Source organism: Schistocerca americana, chromosome X (assembly GCF_021461395.2).
Source record: "Schistocerca americana isolate TAMUIC-IGC-003095 chromosome X, iqSchAmer2.1, whole genome shotgun sequence".
Taxonomy (NCBI): Eukaryota; Metazoa; Arthropoda; class Insecta; order Orthoptera; family Acrididae; genus Schistocerca; species Schistocerca americana.
Genome location: NC_060130.1, coordinates 814,407,724 through 814,422,842, shown reverse-complemented (window position 1 = coordinate 814,422,842; position 15,119 = coordinate 814,407,724). Strand labels below are relative to the sequence as shown.

The window sequence follows — 15,119 nt, the reverse complement described above, 5'->3', positions numbered from 1 at the left end:
CCAGTCCCCGTTCAAGGTCTGTTAATGCCGTCGTGCGTCCAGAATCACGAAGGAAACCTTTTCAAATTTATCACCTGAGTACACAACGCGCTGCCCTTTTATACCTTGAGTACGAGATACGCCCGCCATCTGTAGATATGCATATCGCTATCCCGTGACTTGTGTCACCACAATGTATACCTGTATAATCCATACTCACTGTCACTGTTGGCATCCTGTGGTCCATAAGTTATTACACTACTGCTTGTACTCTACGATGAGATGGCTCTTTGTGTATCTTGCCAGCGCTGACTTATACAAATCAGTACTTCCGCGTGTCATGTGATACAAAAGTAGGGACGGCTGGGGTGGCCGAGCGGTTCTAGGGGCTAAGGTCTGGAATTGCGCTACTGCTACGGTCGCAGGTTCGAATCCTGCCTCGGGCATGGATGTGTGTGATGTCCTTAGGTTAGTTAGGTTTAAGTAGTTCTAAGTTCTAGGGGACTGATGGCCTCAGAAGTTAAGTCCCACAGTGCTCACAGCCATTTGAACCATTTTTGAACAAAAGTGGGAAAATAACATGTCCACAACTTGCAGGTCTTTAGGGTCTCATTAAATCGCTAACCTTTTTTATTTCGCAAACAATAAGAGTAGGGAAGAAATAAGGGTGGTTCTCTACTTGTTATGCATAACAGCATGAGGCCCCCTAAACGTATTGCCTCATTTAGGACTTACCCTGCATATTGCATCTTATTAACTATACGAAACATTTAGCAGATATTAATTGTTTATTTTACATCCTAACAAACACTGGTCATTCTGCCCCCGTCACAACCTTACGAAGATTGTGAGATTTTGCCAGCATAACAATTCTTAACAATTTCTGTAGGAGTGGGCGATAATAAACACGTGTCTCATACGAGAGCACTATACGGACTACCTCTTTTTGTCTGATGTTACGCTGCTCAAAAGTATAGCAGCTTTTACAAGTCAAAAGGTAATTTAAAAAAGTGGCTCTGAGCACTATGGGACTTAACATCTGAGGTCCAAATGGTCCAAATGGCTCTGAGCACTATGGGACTTAACATCTGAGGTCATCAGTCCCCTAGAACTTAGAACTACTTAAACCTAACTAACCTAAGGACATCACACACATCCTTGCCCGAGGCAGGATTCGAACCTGCGACCATAGCAGTCGCGCGGTTCCGTACTGAAGCGCCTAGAACCGCTCGGCCACCACGGCCGGCCAAAAGGTAATCACTATCTGTATAAATTTTATTGACATGCGCTTGCTAGAAAAGTTCGGAATAGGTAATATTTAAAATTACAATAGCTGAATTTTACCTAAAACTAAAGCTGTGAAACTAATTGGTCTGGTAATAATATTCGGTTACCAACAGTACTGTATGTAAAGGCTATTTTTCGCGTCACAGATTTTTCGGATAAACGTTCACGAAGTCATAACTATTTTAATGTGGCTACAATAATTAATTCACCATTCATGAAAATATGGTCTTGTACATCCATCTGATGTGGTTCGCTGCCTCACCGGATGTCAGACGCCTGGTGTTCGGTAAACACTCAGCGCTCTTATCAGCCCTAGCCATGTACTAAAACACCGTGGTGTTCAAACCAGCCCTCGGATTTAGGACAACTTTTCCTTCGCTTGCATCCGATTGTCTTTAACAAGGTAGACCACCCTGTGTCGTCTGCACTCATGTGCCGTTTTTATACACACTGATCAGCCACAACGGTCGCTGTGGCCTAGCGGTTCTAGGCGCTTCAGTCCGGAACCGCACGACTGCTACGGTCGCAGGTTCGAAAAAAAAAATGGCTCTGAGCACTATGGGACTTAACAGCTGTGGTCATCAGTCCCCTAGAACTTAGAACTACTTAAACCTAACTAACCTAAGGACATCACACACATCCATGCCCGAGGCAGGATTCGAACCTGCGACCGTAGCAGTCGCGCGGTTCCGGACTGCGCGCCTAGAACCGCGAGACCACCGCGGCCGGCGCAGGTTCGAATCCTGCCTCGGGCATGGATGTGTGTGATGTCCTTAGGTTAGTTAAGTTTAAGTAGTTCTAAGTCTAGGGGACTGATGACCTCACATGTTAAGTCCCATAGAGCTTAGCGCCATTTGAACCATTTGAGCCATCAGCCACATTATGATCACCGACCTACTGTAGATATAAACCCGTCTAGACGATAGCAGCGTCACCTGGCGAGTAATGACTGACACACACACGCTGGTTGCATGTAGTGTCAGTGGGCGTGCTGTGCGTGTGTAGAATGGGGAAGACACGCGATCTATCTGGGTTTGACCGAGGGCAGATTGTGATGGTTCAGAGGCTCGGCACGAGCATTTCGGAAACTGCACGACTTGTCGGGTGTAGGAGAAGTCTTGTGGTGTGTGTCTTCAACACGTGGCGAAACGAAGGTGAAACCGCGTCCAGACGTCGTGGGGTTGGGCGGCCACCCCTCATTATAGATGTCGGACGTCATAGGCTGGGCAGATTGATAAAACAGGACAGGCGACGAACTGTGGTGGAACTAACATCACACTTTCATGCTACGCAGAGTACAAGAGTGTCTGAACATACAGTCCACCGAACACTCTGAACGATGGGCCTTATGCCCCACGGCCCCTCCTGCCGGAGGTTCGAGTCCTCCTTCGGGCATGGGTGTGTGTGTTGTTCTTAGCATAAATTAGTTTAAGTAATGTGTAAGACTAGGGACCGACGACCTCAGCAGTTTGGTCCCTTTGGAATTCACACACATTTAAACATTTTTTCGATTGGCCTCCGCAGTCGAGGACTCATACATGTGCCAAAGTTAACACCACGACATCGGCAACTACGACTGAAATGGGCACGTGACCATCGGCACTGGACGTTGGCGCAGTGGCAGACCGTTGCATGGTCTGATGAATCCCGATACTTCTTTCATCTTGCAGACGAGAGGGCGCGAATCCGTGGTCTTCCAGGGGAACAGCTCCTTGGCGCCTGTAGTGCGGGACAGAGACAACCTGGCGGCGGCTCCATTATGCAGGTAATGTTGTTTTTAAGACATCAAAAATTGTGAACATATTATTCGACAGTAGTCATCCAACTCAGAGGTTGAAACGAAAGTGTGACATTATTACCGAGCGAATTGTCTTCTACTAGAGAGCGTTTATTCGTGTCTACGGGTAACGAAATGAATGATAAGGGTCATTCAAATGGCTCTGAGCACTAAGAGACTTCACTACTGAGGTCATCAGTCCCCTAGAACTTAGAACTACTTAAACCTAACTAACCTAAGGACATCACACACATCCATGCCCGAGGCAGGATTCGAACCTGCGACGGTAGCAGTCGCGCGGTTCCAGACGGTAGCGCCTAGAACCGCTCGGCCACTCCGGCCGGCTAAGGGTCATTATACAGTGTACTTCCGTGGTGATGTTACAGACATCCAAGGATGACAGAGAAGGGTAAACGTATAAATTTGAGGGATGACAACCAGGTCCGGAACGACCGAGTCGAAAGTTACAATAAAAAATCGTTCTGATTCCTCTGGCAGTCGAATACATGTACCGATACTGTCGTTACTGAGATTGTAAGGCATGAAAATAACAGAGGTGATAGCATGTACGAAAACAAGAAAAAAGTCTAGTGATCACGGGCACTTAAATGCATACCTTAAGAGCTATGAGCACTTGTGTAGTTTCGCTACTGTGAAACATCTCTTCTAGTGAAGAACTGACCATAGATCTTAAGGTATGCATTTTCAAGCCCATATTTAGTGGACATTTGTTTCTTGTTTTGGTCAATACAGACACCTCTAGCAATATGGAAATCAAAGAGCTTGCAGTAGAAGAGATCTGTTTCACAGTATCAAGATGATGAGGTGCTCATAGCTCTTTAGGTATGCATTTTAGAGCCCATGTTTACAATGACTGTCCGCAGCTCGTGGTTGTGCGGTAGCGTTCTCGCTTCCCACGCCCGGGTTCCGGGTTCGATTCCCGGCGGGGTCAGGGATTTTCTCTGCCTCGTGATGACTGGGTGTTGTGTGCTGTCCTTAGGCTAATTAGGTTTAAATAGTTCTAAGTTCTAGGGGACTGATGACCATAGATGTTAAGTCCCATAGTGCTCAGAGCCATTACAATGACTTTTTTTCTTGTTTTGGTACATACGACGTTCTCAAAAAGTTATCTAACCTACAATCTTAGCAACAACAGTGCCGGTACATGTATCCTCTTGTCATAGGTATCAAAAGATATTCGCTTATACCTTTCGACTCTGTCGTTTCCGGACCAGGGTGCATTGCCTCATACTGATACATTTATCCTTCTCTATCATCCCTGAAAGTCTGTAACATCATTACGGAGAATAACCCTTTATATCTTTCTCGTAAAAATACGTTGCCCTCAGATTTAAAACTCGATGATTGGCGAATATTTTGAGACGAAAAAATGTTAATATCTAACTCATTGCAAGAGTTTTCTCTATAATCAATATTTTGTAATACATTACACTTCTTATCTCTATAATGCTTCAGTGTCTATACTCGTATTTTTCCCCTATACCAGCATCGTTACCGAAACAATATCAAGATAAGAAGTGTAACATATCACAAAATATCGATTATTGAGAAAACTCTTGCAGTGAGTTAGATATTAACAGTTTTCGTCTCAAAATATTCGTCATTCATCGAGTTTTAGATCTGAGAACAGCGTATTTTTACGAGAGAGATATATGCACACAATCATGAAACAAATCAAGGAAATGTCTTTGCTTTTGCTGATGACATCGCCTTTTGGGGAGAGACGAAAGTGGAGGTTCAGAGGAGACTGGATTACCAGAACAACAAATTTAAAGAATTCAAGTTGACTGTAAGTAAGAGCAAGACAGTGGCAATGAAGATGAGTGAGAAACCCACATCTTGTAAGATAATGCCGGCCGCGGTGGTCTCGCGGTTCTAGGCGCTCAGTCCGGAACTGCGCGACTGCTACGGTCGCAGGTTCTAATCCTGCCTCGGGCATGGATGTGTGTGATGTCCTTAGGTTAGTTAGGTTTAAGTAGTTCTGAGTTCTAGGGGACTGATGACCACAGATGTTAAGTCCCATAGTGCTCAGAGCCATTTTTTTTTTTTTTTTTTTTTTTTGTAAGATAATATTGGAAGGAGAGAAGGTTGACTCTGTGAAAGGTTTCACTATCAAGTAATGGAAGTGCCAAACTAGAAGTTTAAAACAGAATAGCAAAAGGATCCAGCTTCTTTCACCATGTACGAAACCTAATCTGGGACAAGGGAGTCCCTCTAAGAGCTAAACTGGCCATGTATAAAATCTACCTCCTGTCATTCATGGCGCAGAGTCTGGAGACCCGTGTCATAAATAAGAGAGAACAGAGTCGTAAAAAGCATCTGAAATGAAGTTCCTTTGGTCAGCTCAACAAAAAACCAGGGGAAACAGAGTCAGGAATAAATGTGTAACGTGGGACCTGCAGGTGACCTCGTCCATGTAGAAAAGAATGCGTGCTCCGAGTTTGAAGTGGTTAGGTCATGCGAAGCGAATGCACTCAACTTGAACTCCACGTCGGTACTTGGAGACAGAGGCACCAGGAAAAAGACCGACTGGATGGCCTAGGAAGAGATGGAAGACCAGGTTAAAGAAGATCTCAAGAGGAAAACTGTAACGTCGTATGCACTGGAGAGAGAAAAACTATACCAAGACAGAAGTCAATGGAGGCATATCGTTCACTAAATTCCCACTTGGATCGCTGGAAGGGAATCCTAATGATTAAGATCTACACTGGAAGTCATAAAACATTACCGCTTATTTTGTCTAAAAACGGAAAAGATGTTATTCCTTATTAAAGAACAATAAAACATATCACACGTATAGTTCAGAAATCGTCAGAAAACTAAATGCTTCCTGCCAAACTAATATTTGGTCGTCTTCTGTGGAGGCAACGAACTAACTACATTACTCGCAGTGAAACAAATACGGTGTGTGTGTGTGTGTGTGTGTGTGTGTGTGAAATCTTATGGGACTTAACTGCTAAGGTCATCAATCCCTAAGCTTACACACTACATTATATAAAGTATCCTAAGGACAAACACACACACCCATGCCCGAGGGAGGACTCGAACCTCCGCCGGGACCAGTCGCACAGTCCATGACTTCAACAAATACGGTAATTCACTGAATAGCCTAACTGTAATTATGTCGCTTCTAAAAAGGAAGAGCTGTGAGTACAATGTTTCAAACTGTTTGTTGCCTTCTCACCTAGTCAAGTGTAAAAACTGTAACCATAACATTAGTACCGAGCATTTCGGAGAAACTAGGTTAATTCTACTACAACATGTGTAATGCTAAATCAAGTCGTTCTGCTGTCCAAATCGGTGCTTGATTTCAGCTATAAATGAGAAAAAATGTAATTGTTAGCTACACCTGGCATAGTGTGTAATGACAGAAACGCGACTGTTAATGCTGGTGTGCGGTTCGTGTGTGGGTGACAGAGAGAGAGAGAGAGAGAGAGAGAGAGAGAGAGAGAGAGAGTTGCACGTGTGGGCAGTTGTATGGTTGGGATTCGTAAATAAAGAGTGGAGAAGACGGAGAGCTTCAGAACTATAAACCCGACGGCTAGTGGGCCGTATCCAGGCCGTACAGTCGGACAGCCCAGTATGATAAACAACGCAGTTAGTTCTAACCTAAACAGCCGCTTTGATGTTTCTCTGCGGGTCACTGGAGGGCAGCGTGCATGCCGACCAGTGTTCTCTGCCTGGAACAACTGATGTCTAACGCGTGACGTCCGAGCCATCAGAAAATTGTATGCAGCTGTACAAATATACCGTGGGCCAAGAGGTTGCTTCATCTAGCAGTTTCGGGGTAAGCTGTCGCAGCTTCAACGTCTGATTACCTACAGAGCCTTCCCAAAATCCATAAAACTCACCTTCACATTTGATGACGTCTTCCTGTTAAGAACTGTCCGCCAGATGCCTTCACTCGAATCGTATATCTGTTCGCATATTCCATATCTTTACTGGGCGACGATCCTGAAGTGTCATGCAGTTCTGGATCAAAACGTAGCGAAAATTGCTTCGGAACCACGCTACTCACCCGTGACAGTTTGCTGTTTTTTCTTAGAAAGAAAGGGACCTACAACAGAGGCGAAGAAAAATTGACGGGGGTGCTATGCTGCGTAGTTTGTGACAACTCAAAAAATTACTCCCATAAAAACGTTGTTGAGAAAAGTTTATAATATTCGACAGACAATATTTTGAAGGTAATACTGTTCTATAAATATTCTGTAAAATATAAAATGTAGCTTCTGACGAATACAGCTATTTTTCTACCATATGCTGTATAATTTATTGGAACAAGCTGAGCTTTTTGTTCAGTATCTATTTTGAATTATTAGCTAATTTCGGCCAGTGACCATTTTCAGATGCAGCTCTAACACCTAACGTCAAAAACTTAATAAAATTTTATAATATGGGTTAGAACGTTCTAACACAATAGTTATAAAATCTATTGTAAATATATCGTGACAATTAGTGTTAGTTGTACATAGACATTTATACATTCAAAGCCACTTCATGGTGTGATACTACTATCATTTTCCCCTTCCCTGTTCCAATCGAGAATGGTACGTCGCAATAACGTCTGTCGCTAAACCTTTGTGAGACCGAGCGAGGTGGCGCAGTGGTTAGACACTGGACTCGCATTCGGGAGGACGTCGGTTCAATCCTGCGTCCAGCCATCCTGATTTAGGTTTTCCGTGATTTCCCTAAATCGCTCCAGGCAAATGCCGAGATGGTTCCTTCGAAAGGGCACGGCCAATTTCCTTCCCCGTCCTTCCCTAATCCGATGAGACCGATGACCTCGCTGTCTGGTCTCCTTCCTCATCTGGTCTCCTTCCTCAAACAACCCAACCAACCCAAACCTTTGTGAGAGCTATATTGTTCCTGATTTTCATGTCGTGGTCATTTCGGGAGCCTCGAGTGGGAGGAAGTCATATGTTGACCGACTCTTCAAATATAACTATATATGACGGTAGTATCTGTTCCCGAAAGAACAGTTACCGTGGATGACCATGCAGCTTTGCTAGAAATGAAATGATAATTAAATGGACACCCTAGCTGCAACTCTATCCATCTGAGCCACCGCGGGCACAGATGATAGTGCGTCTGCAGGGACTTATCCCTTGCACGCCCCCCGTGAGTAATGAGTATGATGGGCAAACATCTATTAGGCGCACTACGAATGTAGTGTTGTGGACATGTTGGGAATGTGGATCTCACGGGGGGCGTGCAAGGGATAAGTCCCTCCAGACGCACTATCCTCTGTGCCCGCGGTGGCTCAGATGGATAGAGCGTCTGCCATATAAGCAGGAGATCCCGGGTTCGAGTCCCGGTCGGGGCACACATTTTCAACATGTCCGCAATGAAGTGTATCAACGCCTGCTTGCAGCTAGGGTGTCCATTTAATTATCATTTCTTCAAATATACGCTCTAAGAATGTCATTAGTAAACTTCTCGATTTCTCCGTGAAGCTTAACACGTCTGGCACTGGAACATGTTGATCATCTCCTTACCTCTCTTGCGCTGACACCACGATCCATTCTCTGTCATTTCTATTTATTCAACCTTGTAAGGCTTACAGACAGACTCAAGAATCGGTCGCACGAATATTCCCAAACCACTACTTTCGTGGATGAAGTACAATTCCTTAAGATAATTCCAGTGAATTTTAGCGTCATCTGCTTTTGCTACAACTGGTTTTCATTGTTTGCAGTGGTTTATCGAAAACGGTGTAATGGAACAGTAATGAATCTCTTCTCCTCTTTCCTTGTGCGCAATACGTTACATTTATTTACATTAAGGGCCAACGCTCGAATCGTCAATCCTGTGCAGGTTTTCCTGAATTTCGCCACAGGCATCTCTTGTCGCAACCTTCCTACAGAAAACACTATCGTTTACGAACAGCCTCAAGTATCTTACGACGTCAACCACTAGATCAGTGTGATATAAGTGGCAGTCAAATAAAAACGAGGCAGATGGAAAAGTGTTTATTATTTCAAAAGCAATCGCCATAAGCGGTAAAAATATTTAGCCGACTGTGAGAGAAGACTGTCAATGCCTTCACGGAAAAATGTATGCAGTTGGCTACGGAACCGTGATTGAATCCAGGCATGCCGCTCTTCGTCCGAAGCAAATCGAGGGCCGCAAATGTCATGCTTCGGGGCTCCAAATAGATGGCAATCGCATGGGGAGAGATCGGAAGCGTATGGAAGACGTGTAAGGGCTTCGCAACGAATCTTCTGCAGCGTAGTCGAACGAACCCTGGAAACATATAAGCGCGTGCCCTCGGTACATTCATGGTTAAGTACGTAACCACAAATATTTTTTCCATGAGGGCATTGACAGCATGGCGATTACTTTTAGATAGCCGCGCGGGATTAGCCGAGCGGTCTCGGGCGCTGCAGTCATGGACTGTGCGGCTCGACCCGGCGGAGGCTCGAGTCCTCCCTCGGGCATGGGTGTCTGTGTTTGTCCTTAGGATAATTTAGGTTAAGTATAAGCCGGCACGGTAGCTCAGCGTGTTCGGTCAGAGGGTTTAGTTACCCTCTATAATAAAAAAACTGAGTGAACAGAGCAACGAACAACCTGAACGGGTGTCATGGGACGTCCGCCACGAGCAAATACAACGAACAATACAGAACAAAATGAAATCAACAAAAAAAAAAAGAGTAGAGTGTAATCTTAGGGACTCATGACCTTAGCAGTTAAGTTCCATAAGATATTCACACACATTTGAACATTTTGTTTAGATGATAAATGGTTTACTTGCTTTTTTTCCATCTCTTTCGTTTTCATGTCGCTGCTGTAAACAGAAATGTCCGTCTAACATTCCGTTGGGGTACAACAGAAAGTACCTTTAATCTATCAGTTTGATCTCCTCCAGGACAACGTGTAGAGTTCCTGAATCCAGTCACAAGTGTGGTCTGGAATTCCATTAACTCGTATGTTGCTGACTTAAACGACAGTGCAGACGGAGGAGCGGGAACTTGTTCTTACTCACAGATTGAACCATCTTGTATATATACACCATAACAACCAAGTCTACGTCGCCTCTTCTCGGCGGAAGACTCTTGATAGCTTCTATTTGTTTTTCTTCGGACTGCAAACTGGTAGTTTTGCTCGGCGCAGTATTTTGGCTGTTTCAGTGCGTGTTTCCTCAGCTCTTCCACAGCAAAGGATCCGAATGGCCGCTTCGATATTGTTCCGGCGTAACGTCAAGCGCCGGCACGACGATCGAGAACGGAAGAGCAGAGGGGGCTGTGAGACGACGTCAGTCGATAGCACAGTGACGGACCCCTATCTAGGACGACACCAAGACAGGAGCGGCCTCTACGCGAAGAGAATATAAGAGCCACGCCGCCTAGCCACGGCCCGAGTGGAAGACGAGCCGTCATACAAACGCTGCAGCAGTGACTTATGAACTGCATTTTTTTGCTTGCTTTGTAACTGTATATACCGAAGGACATCGATTATTTGCATGTTGCCATTTGGTTGCCACACACCTTTGTAAATACCCAAGGTTGAGTATTGTCATTTATCTTTTGTTATAAACTCCATTAATACGATTTGCTTGAATTGTTGTTTAGCGATTCGAGCAAGCAGCTTTCCTATGCACCCTATATTAGACGAGTGGGCAGGACACAACAGGTACTAGCAACGATGTCCTTCATACTTATAGTTCTACATCTACATGCACATACATACTCCGCAAGCCACCTGACGGCGTGTGGCGAAGGGTACCTTGAGTACCTCTATCGGTTCTCCCTTCTATTCCAGTCTCGTATTGTTCGTGGAAAGGATTGTCGGTATGCCTCTGTGTGGGCTCTAATCTCTCTGATTTTATCCTCATGGTCTCTTCGCGAGATATACGTAGGAGGGAGCAATATTCTGCTTGACTCCTCGGTGAAGGTATGTTCTCGAAACTTCAACAATATCCCGTACCGAGCTACTGAGCGTCTCTCCTGCAGAGTCTTCCACTGGAGTTTATCTATCATCTCCATAACGCTTTCGCGATTACTAAATGATCCTGTAACGAAGCGCGCTGTTCTCCGTTGGATCTTCTCTATCTCTTCTATCAACCCTACCTGGTACGGATCTCACACTGGTGAACAGTATTGAAGCAGTGGGCGAACAAGTGTACTGTAACCTACTTCCTTTGTTTTCGGATTGCATTCCCTTAGGATTCTTCCAATGAATCTGTCTGGCATCTGCTTTACAGACGACCAACTTTATATGATCATTCCATTTTAAATCACTCCTAATGCGTACTCCCAGATAATTTATGGCATTAACTGCTTCCATTTGCTGACCTGCTATTTTGTAGCTAAATGATAAGGGATCTATCTTTCTATGTACCCGCAGCACATTACATTTGTCTACATTGAGATTCAATTGCCATTCCCTGCACCATGCATCAATTCGCTGCAGATCCTCCTGCATTTCAGTACAATTTTCCATTGTTACAACCTCTCGATATACCACAGCATCATCCGCAAAAAGCCTCAGTGAACTTCCGATGTTATCCAGAAGGTCATTTATGTATATTGTGAATTGCAACGGTCCTACGACACTCCCCTGTGGCACACCTGAAATCACTCTTACTGCGGAAGACTTCTCTCCATTGAGAATGACATGCTGCGTTCTGTTATCTAGGAACTCTTCAATCCAATCACACAATTGGTCTGATAGTCCATATGCTCTTACTTTGTCCATTAAACGAATGTGGGGAACTGTATCGAACGCTTTGCGAAAGCCAAGAAACACGGCATCTACCTGGGAACCCGTGTCTATGGCCCCTCTGAGTCTCGTGAACAAATAGCGCGAGCTGGGTTTCACACGATCGTCTTTTTTGACACCCATGCTGATTCCTACAGAGGAGATTTCTAGCCTCCAGAAAAGTCATTATACTCGAACATAATACGTGTTCGAAAATTCTACAACTGATCGACGTTAGAGATATAGGTCTATAGTTCTGCACACCTGTTCGACGTCCCTTCTTGAATACGGGGATTACCTGTGCCCTCTTCCAATCCTTTGGAACGCTACGCTCTTCTAGAGATCTACGGTACACCGCTGCAAGAAGGGGGGCAAGTTCCTTCGCGTACTCTGTGTAAAATCGAACTGGTATCCCATCAGGTCCAGCGGCCTTTCCCCTTTTGAGCGATCTTAATTGTTTCTCTATCCCTCTGTCGTCTATTTCTATATCTACCATTTTGTCATCTGTGCGTCAATCTAGAGAAGGAACTACAGTGCAGTCTTCCTCTTCTCGGTATGATAGCGAAATTGCCTCCATTTTGAAGGACAGACTGCTCCTCTTTGGTCAGTTGTCGTTCAGTGAGGTTGACCACTGTGCGTGACATGTCTGGAATCGCATTGTAAATCTGCTTCCAGCATCTTGCAAACTTTTTCTTCTGTCGCTCAGTGCAGCGCTCGAGTTCGTTCTGCATGTTTCTCAACTGACGCTGTAGGTCCTCCCCAGTCATCTCCATGCATTCTGCTATTTAGTTGATAGAAAATGTCCAAAAGTTCCTCATCCGTTCTTGCCAAGTATCTCCGTGTTGCACGAATACGCTCAAGAAGAAAGGCTAGTTCCATTCTGCCATAGATACTATGTGCTTGGCCGGTGGTGAGTAGGCGATTACATTTCCAGAACTTCGGTGCAGCCCCTTCATTCCGCCACAGCGACAGAAAGGCGAGAGAGGACAGAAATCGCGCGTACTTCTTCATTTGTTGGTCAAAGCGTCGGCACAATCTGCAAATCCCCTTCCTGTAGGGCCATAGTACAAAATTGTTAAGCCTTTCGTGGCCACTTGTTGACAAACTGCCTGTTGGCTTCTGTCTGTGGGTTCTTCGGACGACGTGTGTTTGACGATTTATCTGACGTTTCGCCAGCACGAGTTGTCATTGTCAAAGCTTCACCCTCCACTGCTGGTGGTGTACTGAGTCGAGCTAGCGGCAGTAGATTATATGTATGTGGCGCACCAATGTCCAAGGGCTTTTCCGTGGTCATTTCAGGTGCGGTTCTCCTCTTTCCACCTACAATGGTCGTTGGCTGCAGCACGGGGATCCAGTATCCGTTAACCTTGAGGCTTTCTTCTTTCTTGTTGAAACTGTTTTAGTGTTTGTGTATTTCTATAGCTTCTCTGAACAAGAGGGTATGACAGCTCTTCTCTACAGCAAGAACATCCGTCTCTGAGATGTGGTCGGCCGCACACAGCGCGTGCTCTGCCACTGCCGGTTTATCCACCTGCCCCAACCTGCACTGCCGTGTATGTTCTGTGATCCTGTTGTTGATTGATCGTCCACTCATTCAAACGTAAGCTTATCCGCGTGTGCATGGTATGCGGTATATTCCCGACATTGCAAGCTGGTCCCTTTTCTCCTTTGCTGATCTGAGACATTCTTCAATCTTTTTTGTTGGCCTTTACGCCGTGTTTGCGCAGTATACGACCGATTCTGTCCGGCGCTCCGGGAATTGTACGACAGACAGGCTATACCCGACTCTTCTTTTTCTGATGTGTCACTTCGCCCGGTGTTTGACACTGTTACACTTCTTATATAGCTAGTGTATTACCCATTGCTCCTCAGAATGGTTTCCAGGGGCGTTGTATCTTGTGTCTGATGTGCTGCGGCTCACATACTCGTCTTGCTCGCGTTAAGTTTTGTGGAGCCACGGTGAGGAACAGCTTGGTGACTTCCTAAGACACTTGAACAGCCTCCATGCCAACATAAAATTTACCATGAAAGTAGAAAGGACAAACAGCTACCCTTTCTAGATGTGCTGATGACAAGGGACGATGAGAACCTGGGAGAGCGTGTACCGAAAACCGACACGGACCGAAAACCGACACGGACCGATACCTCAACGAACTGCCAAATCACCACCTAAGCCAGAAAAGAGCCATGATTAATATGCTAGTAACGCGAGCAAGACGAATATGCGGGGCGCAGCACATCAGATGTGAGATACAACATCTGGAAAGCGTTCTGAGGAGCAAGGGGTACTCCCCCAATTATACAGGGTGAGTCCCCTAACGCTACCGCTGGATATATTTCGTAAACCACATCAAATACTGACGAACCGATTCCACAGACCGAACGTGAGGAGAGGGGCTAGTGTAATTGTTTAATACAAACCATACAAAAATGCACGGAAGTATGTTTTTTAACACAAACCTACGTTTTTTTAAATGGAACCCCGTTAGTTTTGTTAGCACATCTGAACATATAAACAAATACGTAATCAGTGCCGTTTGTTGCATTGTAAAATGTTAGTTACATCCGGAGATATTGTAACCTAAAGTTGGCGCTTGAAACCTCCGACGTTCAGTTGCGTGTGGTAACAAACACGGGCCACGGTCGGCGAGCAGCATCTGCAGGGACATGTTTACGATGACGACCGTGTTTACGAGTGTGGCTGTAGTGCACTGTTGTGGTTTGGTCTAGCTGTCGCAGTGTCCGCATGTAGCGCTTGCTGCTAGTGTTATTCTGCATTCGTCTCCGCACGCAGACCAACTGTAGTACATCGTGTTACCAGACGTATGTGATAGTGTAGTGTTGTAGGAACTGTGCCCATGATATATTCGAACTCTGAAAAGGCGGAGATGATACTCATCTATGGCGAGTGTCGACGAAATGCAGCTGAAGCCTGCATGGTGTATGCAGAACGGCACCCGGACAGAGAGCATCCAACGTGCCGCACATTACAAAACATCTACCGCCAACTGTATGCAACAGGTATGGTCGTAGCACGCAAATGGGTCCGTAACAGGCCCGTCACAGGACAAGCGGGTGCAGTTGGTGTGTTAGCTGCTGTTGCCATGAACCCACACATGAGTACACGGGACATTGCGAGGGCCGGTGGACTGAGTCAAAGTAGTGTCATGCGCATACTGCATCGTCACCGCTCTCACACGTTTCATGTGTCGCTACATCAGCAATTACATCGTGATAACTTTAATCATCGAGTGCAATTCTGTCAATGGGCATTAACAGAGAATGCGTTGCAGTTCTACCTGTTTACCTATGAAGCGGGTTTCACAAACCACGGGGCAGTGAATCTACAGAACATGCA

The 15,119-nt window shown here is 45.3% G+C and overlaps 1 protein-coding gene and 1 non-coding gene across 2 annotated transcripts in view; one reads left to right on the top strand and one right to left on the bottom strand.

The window, feature by feature from the left end:
- LOC124556333 (sodium-dependent transporter bedraggled) overlaps positions 1-15,119 on the bottom strand; it is a 446,423-nt gene that overhangs the window by 287,601 nt on the left and 143,703 nt on the right. The gene's annotated exons all lie outside the window — the stretch shown is intronic.
- On the top strand, positions 8,313-8,387 carry Trnai-uau. The gene has a single exon. It is a non-coding gene; the product is annotated as a tRNA-Ile (tRNA).